Here is an 11401-nt window from a genome sequence, read left to right as displayed (position 1 = left end):
CAATTCATTTAGCAAAATCATCAAAATAATATTAAAATCAACTACTCTAAAAGGGATTAAAGTGCTTACCACATTCAGCTGCATTCCTCCAGCTTCCAAGGTGTACGCCGTTCTGTTGACACATTAGTGCAATATCTCGTAGGACCTCACATAGCGCTGATGCTGGATCTCTAGAGGCTCTAATGATCTCCACACATGCATCCACATGGTGCCGAGGGTCCACTATGGCCCAACACTGGTCAAATGGCCCATTCGGTGAGCGAAGAATGCCACAGTACTCACTAGAATTGTAATTTCTTGTAGAGTTATTATTTACACTTTCCACACAGTGTGCAGCGAGAGAGCCATCTCGCCAACTGTCTCCAAAGTCCTGAGAACTGTTGACCAGGATTCCATTGGGTGTGCGGAAGTCATCTTGTGGGTGACCATTGTAATTACCACAGAGTCCACCCAGCGAATTATTGTAGATACCAGGTGCAGTGACACGCACAAAGTGAGGCCAGACTATCTGTACCGTTACACCAAAGGCGGTGCGAACTATGACACTTTGAATGCTGCTGTGGTAGATCTGGATTCGGTTGGACGCTGATCTGAATGGTAGTCTTGTCTGCTGACCGTTAACCTAAAGGGCATAAAACAGCAAGCATAAACCTTTTAGAACCTTTTCAGTTGTTCAAAACAATATTTTTACATGCAAGACTGTTATTCAATAATTCAATTTTTAATAAAATGTTTCTCTGATTTCACAATTTTGGTGTCACAACTCATTTCTTTTCTTTAGCTTTTAAAATATTTTTTTGACTTACCTGAACACTGCTGCTACCTGTCATTTCTATGGAGATTTGTGTTCCCTCAGCCTCAAACTTTAGCAACCGGGCAAAACCCTGCTGGCCTCTGGGCACTTTTTCAGCTGTCACCACAAAATGTGGGTGACTAGACGAGCCCATTACTTTGGCAAGGGTCAATCGACATGCCCCGGGATACTGGTATGTCAGTCCATCAAATGTATGATATGACCCTGGGCCTCTTATCCAACATGTTGCATAACTGTTAGGCCTGCATCCTCTTTCTCCCTCCTCCACCCTGCACGACTCTTGTGGGCCACAACCGTGAGACTGACAAGTCATGGAACCATATCTGCAGCTACAACGTCTCCCACAGTCCTCATCTAGTATTGTAGTTCTTCCAGATCGGTAGTAGTGACCCTCAAAGCTGCAGCCACATTCAGAAAGAGGCACACAGACCCCACCACTAAGGATGTAGCCTGGATTGCAGATGCAGCTCTCCTGGGCAGGGAGAGGGCAGTTGTAGGTAGAATTGGGATTGACACATGTAGCTGGACATCCTGTGCCTTGGGACTCAAAGTGACTGTTGGCTGGGCAGAGGATTTCTAGACAGAAAAAAGAACATTGATCTTGACATCATTGACACTGTACCAAAGTGATAATTTAAAATAATGTTGATTGATGAACAGGCATACCACAGAAGCCTTGTCTCCTCCAGCTGGGCAGCTGTATACCATTCTGTTGACACTGACTTGCATAAACATTTAACGCTTGGCATAGAATGGGTTGGTATCCTCCTCCTACACACAAATCATACACACAACTCTCAACAAAGGTCTGTGGGGGAAGTCGTCCATGGCAAGTACTAAAAGGTCCAGAACTGCTCTGGAGGATACCACAATGGGCATTGTTGCTATATAAAGCTGTCTGAGCCTCACTGCAGGCAGCACAGTTTAGACCTCCACATTGCGTCCCACAACCAGGCTCATTGTCTTCTGTTTTCCAGCTGTTGGCGAAAACCACATCAGAGCTCACAACATTGCCTTGGCGGGTTCGAAAGTCATCCCCAGGGTGATTGTTGAAGTTTCCACACAGGCCACATGTTGCATTCTGGTAAGTGTATGGCACACTGATACGGACATAATGATTTCTGTCATAAGACACCTCCAAGCCAAAGTCAGTGCTTATGATCACAGAAAAACCTGACTCATAAATCTGGACTGTGCCATTGCTTAGGGAGATTGGAGTTGCTGCAAAGTTCCCATTAACCTGTAAGCACACAAGCAAGCAAAGACATAGTAAAATTACTTAAATTGCAATAGTAAAGAATATGAACTAAATTCTAAATGTTACAGTAGGTATAAACATATTTTTGCTAACCTTAGCCTCACCAGGTCGTCCCCTGACAAGCTCAATCGATTCATTTTTGACATGCACTTTGACCAGTCGTGTCCAAGAAACATGAGTGCTGCCACGATGCTCGTTCTTGCCCTCTACTCTGTAGTAGGGCAACACACGACCACATTGCTCAGAGAGAACATAAGTGCAGGTGCCTTGGAAGTGAAACAATGTGTTATCAAAGGTGTAGTAATGTGGATCGCCACTTATGGTGCAGGCCCGTCTCTGCACCGTCTGGCAGGAGAACTGAAAGGCAGTAGGCTGGCAGATTTGGGAAAAGGAGCAGGGTTCGCTGCGACACTCCAGGCCTGCTGAGGTGCACGTGCACTTCTGTGCACAGGTACTGTCACTCCAGAATGAGTCACCCCGCTGAACAGGTTGACCTTGAAGACAAAAAAGGGACTTCCTTATAAGGCATTGACTACATGCAAACACTTATTAAACATTTTGGGGGCATTTGAGCCTTTAGTTTTTATTAAAAAAACAGTACAGTGTGGACAATAAATGAGGGGAGAGAGAAGAGGATGTCATGCAAAGAAAGGTCCCCAGCCACCTTTGGACGCTGCATTGTCACTTTCAACGTCTTGGCCTTGTAGAATACTTAAACGCCCTAACCATTCAACTCTTCAGAACTACTTAAGCCAGCCAATGCTAATTACAAATATAAGATATGGCATTAAATTGTAACTTAGATCACCAGTATATCATCATAGTCTAATGGGTTAGAAGTTCAGTGCACAACATACTCAATATACTGTAGCATGTGAAACATTGTCAGACTTTGTAGTGTATTCATAGAACAATGACCACATACGTAGATTACTGGGGAAAAAAGTACCATGGTGAACACCCTATGGTTCTGTTGTTACCATTGAAAGCGCAGCCTCTTGATCCGTGGTCCGTCCGAAAAGCCCAACGACCGGGTACGTTAACATTGCTGCCCAGGCGGAAATCTGAGTAATTGCCTGTTGCATTAATTGAGAATGATCCAGGAATGGTGAAATGATAAGTAGATCGTACTGTGTCATATCCAGCCTGGAGGTACATCACAGATAAATAAAATTATGTTTTTAAGTTTTTTGTATATTACTGCGTTCAGATTTAAATAATGAATAACAACTTAAAAACACGTGTTTTTCCTATACATTGCATTCAATTCTAATGGGTCTGACCTGTACACTGAGACTTGTCAAGGCTATTGCCCCGTAGTTCATTAGCACAAATGCGTACTGGCCACCAGTGATCAAGACTGCTTGGATGGTTGTACGCTGTAAAAATTGAGTCGTGATTATTTTAGTATATCTTTTTAGTAAATATAGTAAGTAAAATACACATATACATCATTATGTTTTCCTTAATTTTTTGAACAAGTTGACTTACTGTTCCAGAGGTTGGAAAGTAGGCCACCTCATTCCATGTTGCAACAAAGACCCAGTTGGCATTGAAGTTCAGCCCTGGGAAGTACCTATTAATGTCCTGTGTAGCTTGTTGGAGGACACTGCCGTTGGTGTATTGGTTGTAGTAGATCTCACCATTTCCTCTGTTATCTAAATCAGTCCAGAATACAGCGATGATGTCTCTGGTTCCATATATTGGAAACCTTTGCGGAGTATAACTAGAAAATGCTTCATTAAAAGTAAGGTGTCCATTGTGGTTTACCTGGAAACAAATAAAACAGTTCTTATTAACAAAGTATTATTAGACATTTATAATGCTCATTGACAATTGCACGTTGTCAAGGATCAACAGTTTATTTCATGACCATAGTAAAGATAACAACATATTAACTACAACTAACTGTAGTTTGTTTTTTTAAATATCTGAAACATTGACAAATAAGTGGAAGTTGAACAAAGTGTTTTAGTTTCATACAATATTGAAAGTATAAAATACTTTTTTCTTCTCTTATGTTTTATACAAATGTTTGCTCATTTACAGCACAGATTTAGAGAAAGAAGTGATTTTATTCTTCAAAAGTTAAGGTTTATGTAGTTTGCTAAAAGACTATTTTTACATACATAAATCTGAGAATAGGACTGGCCAAAATACACAAATGGTCGTAGCAGGGGAATTTGAGGAGAACTTCCATCGTCTGTTCGAGAGCTTGTTGTTCCAGCAATTGGGTAGAGTGGTCCTAAAAAACAACATACATCACAATTAAAAAAAAAAAAATAGAATATAGAACACAGATAGAATGCTCATCCACTTTGGCCTTAATGGAAAATGTTGCAAACTGTTTTTAACATTAGATCATCATAGATTGCTAAATTTAACAGAGATTTAACCAACCAAAATTCCCCTTTCACTTTTCAGACAAAATGTCTAATTTCAAAAGCAACTTTACATCACCTGAAGATCTTCGTATGCCTGAGTGTACTTTACAGTGTTTCAGAGCATCATAATATCACTTCCTGCCACATCCTAGGTGCAACCAGAGGGGGGCAGTGAAACACTCCCTTTCAGCCTGGTATTATGTAACTTGTAACTTGTATGTATCTTGTATATATATATATATATATATATATATATATATGTTTATTTAATTCTTTACTTCTGTAAATGTCTTTGTTGTGTTCATGGTAAATTGAGTTTTTGGTTGGTATGTTATTTGTTGTGTGTTTATTGTTCTTTGGCCCCTTCCAAAAAGCTTTTAGTAGCTTATTTGGGGTTCCCCATTTCATGCGGCCTGTATATGATCATAGTACCTCATTAAGTTGTGTTTACATATACAATGATGGCGTGTGAAATAAAAACAAAAACAAACAACAGTATAGATTGCCAAGTGAGGTACCAATCTCCACACTCTTAGCTTTTTCTGATCTACTTAACACTAAGAACTGACATGGGATGTAAATTGAGTACTAATATAACAAAATTAATTCACTATACGTTTGGATTTGGGCCATCCTTTTACAATCATTGATTATTTTCCACATCAGCTTAGTGCATGTGAAATTTCTGTGTTTTCTTGATTGTATGTCGGGCCTATTATTAAGAATATGAACAAATGTGAACTATAAGGTTATCTAAGCTTCAATTTACCTGAAGTGACCTGAGAAGTAATATATATATATATATATATATATTGTATACTGTATGAAAACAAACGTGAATATAGGTGGATAATTGTTTGAGACAGTCAGTTGCTGAGTGTTGTTTGTGCTAACGGAGCAGTTAAGAGTAAGGATGTGAACAAATAAAAAACTAAAAGATTATCTAAACATCAACTTACCAGTATTCTGAGGAAGCACCGTACCTAGAAACACCACATGAATATCAGAATTACATTTAGTGGCCTAGTATGTGTGCCCATACAAGTAATTTGACAGTTTTTTGTTGTTCTCAAACTACAAACACAGATATAGACATACAGCTAAAACAAGCACAACAAATCTGTTTGCCTTGCAGAGTGCTGAAATAAAGAATGATAAATGTAACAGGTTGCTTATACACATCAAGTAGGTGGATATGACATACAGAGTATCTACAGCATGCTTGGATTAGCTAGGAAATTTAAGTAAATGCATCAACAAAAATCTAAATGCGTTTAATTGAATTTCATTTAAATACTCACTTATCATCCCCAAAAGCAGCACAGGCAACACTATTTGAGCCGCCATTCTCCAAAGAAAATTCTAAACCTGTTGACTAAATACAATGAATTAAATTTAAAAATGAATTTACAAATAGGACAGAACTAGAACTAGAGAGCACTCAAGAGACTGCATGCCAAACCCAAAGATTCTAAGTCCTGTACATTTGGTACAGTACATTGTGTAAAGAGAAAAATATGTTCATAGATTTAAATTATCGCTCCATATGTACATTAAAATCTACAATATACATTACATTCACATGCACATTTCATTTTTATTTATGTACTATAAGCAAAGTATATGCTACACTTTCTGAGAAAATGGCATGAAAAGTCTAATTTTCTATGTTTTTCCATTAACATTTTATTATATAATCTTATATCCTGCTTATTGGCAAGAAAACAAGACAGTTATCATGACCTATGTGTCTGAGTTAATAATTTTAATAAAAATAACATTTGGATGGATGATGTCAATGAAGATTGTCCTTTTTTGGATATAATTCAGTTGGAAATCAGCATAATGATTAAGGAAATAACTATTACTACGCAGCATCAGTTTGAAAATAATGTCTCATTTATCAAAAGAAATTGATTACCTGTTCATATGTGCTCCTTTTGTTCTTATAGCTCTCATCTGTGTGAGACTGCAACGCTGCAACAATGCTTTATAGCGTTAAATCTGGCACAGGCCCATACATCTGTCACCTGACGAGTTACTGGAATATCAGATGGTTGAATTCTTTTTGCTTCCTTCTAACAAGTGAACCAAACATTCTATTGTGCATTAAGAGTAGTGAAGATTATCGGACTGTGTTCAACAGAAACATAAAGAAAACGTAATATGCTACCAAAGGCTTTTATACTTAGAGTAAATTACCGGAAAGCTATATAAGTATCAAGATACTTGTGCCAAATGAGTATTTATTACAATATTGGTCACCCTTGCAGAAAAGCTTATTTCTAATAACTTATTTCTATTGCCATAGAAACAGGACCAATTGCCCCTTGAACTTTCAAGTAATTTTCTCATAAACTGAAGTAAAACAACAAAAACATTACATTTGTTTTTGCAACACTGAATTTTGTTTTGTTGTAAATGTTGAGAATATGATGACATGCTCTTTGTTTTATGGAATTTGCCAAGGAGGTTTTGCTTCCAGTCTCACATTATTGCAAGGTATCTTGTTTTGGTTTTATTTGCTTTGAGATACTGATCTCAGATTTCTTCCTCCACACCAGTTCAATGCGGACAAATGGGATTTCTTTTGTGGTGACTAACCAACATTGAAATAATATTTCTTAAAACTTTTCTTTCTAGGAACATTCACCAAAACATATCCTAAATCCAGGGAACATAAACAATTTTCCTGCGGTTATTTTATTCAGTAGTTAACTTCTTTTGTTTGCACCATGAGGGCAATCTTTCCTAAAGCCAGTCTAGCCTGCTGGCGATTTGATTTCACCCTGATTGAGCTTGGTCTGGTGATTAAATCTTTCCTTTACTTTAACCAAATAATTTAAGTTGTATAAAGCTAAACATAGCTGTAACAATGTGCATGTGAACACTTTATGTTCCAAAGCTCTGTTGCTGTATTTTTCTGTTGAAAGGAGAAGAATTCAAACTCAACAGGAACCAGATTAATCAGAAGTTATCAAAAATGAAAAGAGCATCTCTTAAAAATAACTGATTTAAAGACTTACAGACTGAAATGAAAGATAGTTTAGAAAAAAGTTTAGACAATTGCAATGCTCTTCATATAAGAATTGTATGTCAGAGACTAAAAACATTCATCCTACTCTGAACCTGTTGTATCTCCTGTTTGTGTAAGTCTACTGTACACGTCATCTATTTTAGTTCCCTGGGCTTTTTCAAGTTTTGACATTTAGTCCATTTAAAGTTTATTTAAAATAACCCAGTTTATTAATAAGGAAACAAAGCCATACTTAAACATTGACTATTAACTCCCAGTTGATCAAAAATCTGAAGATATTTGAAGTGGGCGTGTATCAGTATGACACTCTAAAATGAAACTGTGGCTTACTAAGAAAACCATGTCTAAGAAACTATTGTAAAGAAACAATCTGGTACGCAAAGGGACTTAAACAATGTCAACAATTTGAACTGGTTTGACAAATAAAGGACAAGTGAAGTGGCATGAGAGCATACAAGCGTTATCTCTTGTTCTTGTTTTACTGTGTGAGAGCTGATTGGCTGCCATTCAGCATTCAAAAGAAAAATAGCCCAATGGTAATTTGATGACAATAAAGACTCACTATGATTTAATCACAGAATGTGCTCTCTATCTTACATTAACAGCAGTTATTTAATACATGTTGCATCATTTGTGAACCCTCCACATCATAAGGAAGCAGTGCGAGCTTTTTGGAGGCACCTAAACGTTTTCTCTGGTTTTGTTGAATCATGGGATATGGGCAGATTGTGCCCCCAGATTAGATAGAAATGCCTCCCTTTCAAAAGTGAACCCAGGTATTAGAGCTTCTGATGCACACAAATCAACAGAAGTGAACACAGAGAAAATAACAGACTGAGCTTTTGTAACAAAACACACAGATGGGCAGGAATCACGTTTTGAGTTTTTTTATGTGCATTGAAAGTGCATGAAATCAAATAAAGCCCTTTCAATTGTAATTTTACAATATCTAAATTTTCCTTTGTGCAGATACTTGGGGTAAATGTGCAGCCTACACACACTCTTAAAACTCATAAACTGTGTACACAAACAATGTTCTCAATGCTCTAGTTCATGTGTGGAGCCCCTGGTGATACTTTTTAGTGTTTTAAAAATAGCTATTTTCAGGCTAGCATAAAAGTGCCCCTAGGACTTCCATTCAAAAGGCCTATTGACCAAAAAATGAGAATACAGTAAATCTTAAACGTGATGCTTCCCAAGGTTCATTTCATGGGATTCTGTAAGATCAAGTTGGCAAAGTAATACAGCTTCTTCATCAACGGAATTGTCGACAAAAGGAAATGCCACGTATTGAGAAGAAAAGAAGATTTATAGTCTCCCTAACATGGTTAATAAACCAACACTGTTTTTTTTGTTTTTCAGATGATACACTGCACCCGATACAGACTGAATGAATGAATGAGGAAATGAAAGCTTGCTGTGTCAGAGAGAGGACACTGAGAGAAACTCAATGTTCAATGAAGAAAACCTGCTCCCAACCAGGTTAGGTTTACAGGCTCAGTTACCATGGTAACTGATTTTGAGGTTAAGTTACCTCTCCTTCTGAAACGGGCTGAGTTACCCCTCTCTCTCAGGTTGGATTAACCTCCCTTTCTGAAACAGAAAACCTAGAGTTTCCCTCATCTCAAGGTTAACAACTCAGAGTTTTCACTAAACCTGCGTTCCGGCTTACTAAGAAAACCATGTCGTGTATAGAAACAATCTGGTACGCAAAGGGACTTTATTTGAACTGGTTTGACAAATAAAGGAGTAGTGAAGTGGCATGAAAACATACAAGCGTTAGCTCTTGTTCTTGTTTCACTGTGTGAGAGCTGATTGGCTGCCATTCAGCATAAAGAAAAATACCCCAATAATAATATGATGATGATAAAGACTCACTATGATTTAATCACAGAATGTGCTCTCTATCTTACAATAACAGCAGTTATTTAATAAATGTTGCATAATTTATTGAATATGTTCATCTCAACAATCTATACAGAGTGAGATGAGAAGTGAAACTAAAGAAATTACACAATAATTGATGGAATGACAGATAAGGAAGCAGTGCGAGCTAATTGGAGGCACCTAAACTTTTTCTTTTGTTTTGTTGAATCATGGGATGTGGGCAGATTTTGCCCCCAGATTAGATAGAAATTCCTAATGTCTAATGTTTGGGGTAAATGTACTGTGTTGCATCTACTTTGACTCAGTATGTTTTAGACTCCATACACTCTTAAAAAACGAGAATACAGTAAATCTTAAAAAGTGACGCTTCCGTCCTAAATATGTTTTTTTTAAACAAAAGTTTGACTCGGGTACATTCACAAAAAGACCCAAGATTCATTTCACGGGATTCTGTGAGATCAGGTTGGCAAAGTAATACAGCTTCTTCATCAACGGGGTTGTCGACAAAAGGAAATGCCACGTATTGAGAACAAGTTTTATAGTCTCCCTAAACTGGTTAAACTAACATTGTTTTTTATGTTTCAGATAATACACTGCGCTAAAATGCACCTGATACAGACGGAATAAATGAATGAGGAAATGAAAGAGTGCTGTGTTAGAGGGAGGAGACTGAGAGAAACTCAAGGTTTATTAAAAAAAAACTGCTCCCGACCAGGTTAGGCTCACAGTAGTACCCCACTGTAGGGGTGGCCTACAAGAGTTCAAAGTTTTGCATTGATAGCATTTATTTGTCAAGATATGGCAAAGTTGGTGTTTCATAGTCAGCTACACAAATGTGTTTGCATCAGGTTGGTCTAGAGATGCTAGATGTCAAATTTCATTTGTTCTGTTATCTGTTATCTACAGCTTTATCAATAATAGTTAAACAGTTGTACATTTTTGTTCCCAACTTGAATACATTTCACATGTTGTATCCTGTCGTCCGGTCATGTATATTATGTATGTATGCTGTGTGTATGATATGTTGCGGCTGTAACACAGGATCTATCATTACCTTGGTTTTATTGGTGTAATCTAATTTGGCTGCTCAGCCTGCACTGTGCGATCAAGCCACAGGGTGACAGTACCACATCATCTTAGAGTCTTACCCTCATGTCATTCAAAAAAAAGGGGGAGGAGGACTACAGGGCAGCACATCAAGTGTAATATTAACACTGCATACCCCTAAAATATGTATGTGTGATCAGGGGGGGGGAGAGAGATACATTAGTCTGTTGTTTTTTTTTACATAGTTTCAACGTACCCTTTGAGGGACACAGCATTTGTTTATTATCTGCAATTATATCATAATTATCCTGTTCACTTGTATTGTACATGATGTACTTTGTTGCTGTTAATGTGTAAGTTTGTCCTTATGCTTTGACAAGATAGATGTATTTTTTGTCATGCCAATAAAGCAAACTGAAATTGAGAGAGACAGAACGAGAGAGAGAGAGAGAGAGAGAGATGGAGAGAGAGAGTTAAAGCCTGGAGATGTGACAAAGCTTCTCCCCAGTGAGCGCTGTGAGTGGAATCTGCAGCACACTGAAGGTTTCCTGCTGGTGCCACTCTCTCCAAGCGTTTAATGTGGCTGCAGCTGTTCAACGTTGACTTTTAAAACTTAACTCGGCCTGAATAAAAGTCAGGTGAGAGTGGATGGATCTTAAGAAGGGAATTCATGCACTACGGAGATGTTTGCCCGGCGGTGCTTTGCTTGGATACTTCTGGGAGGAACAATTCCATAATCTGGCGTTATACTAGTATAATTAAGCACACATTTTCAATGGATCTATTTTAGTTTTTGGCAGTGATTTTATATATAGTCTTACTTCTTATTAACTGAATCGCTGGACATTCTTATTAATTGATTTCCACATGAACTCAATGTCCAAATCTCTCTCCTGATTTTCTGTCTAGTTGGTTCTTGGGCACCATCATGCCAATTTCACCCTCAGTAAGAAAGCATCACCTGAGCCCAACAC

General features: G+C 37.8%; 1 protein-coding gene across 1 annotated transcript in view; it reads left to right on the top strand.

Annotated features, from left to right (window-relative positions):
* LOC117937284 (alpha-tectorin-like) overlaps positions 1–11401 on the top strand; it is a 37574-nt gene that overhangs the window by 20265 nt on the left and 5908 nt on the right. The gene's annotated exons all lie outside the window — the stretch shown is intronic.

This window comes from Etheostoma cragini, chromosome 21 (genome assembly GCF_013103735.1).
Source record: "Etheostoma cragini isolate CJK2018 chromosome 21, CSU_Ecrag_1.0, whole genome shotgun sequence".
NCBI lineage: Eukaryota > Metazoa > Chordata > Actinopteri > Perciformes > Percidae > Etheostoma > Etheostoma cragini.
Note: the sequence above shows the minus strand (reverse complement) of the source record. Positions and strands in the feature narration are given on the sequence as shown.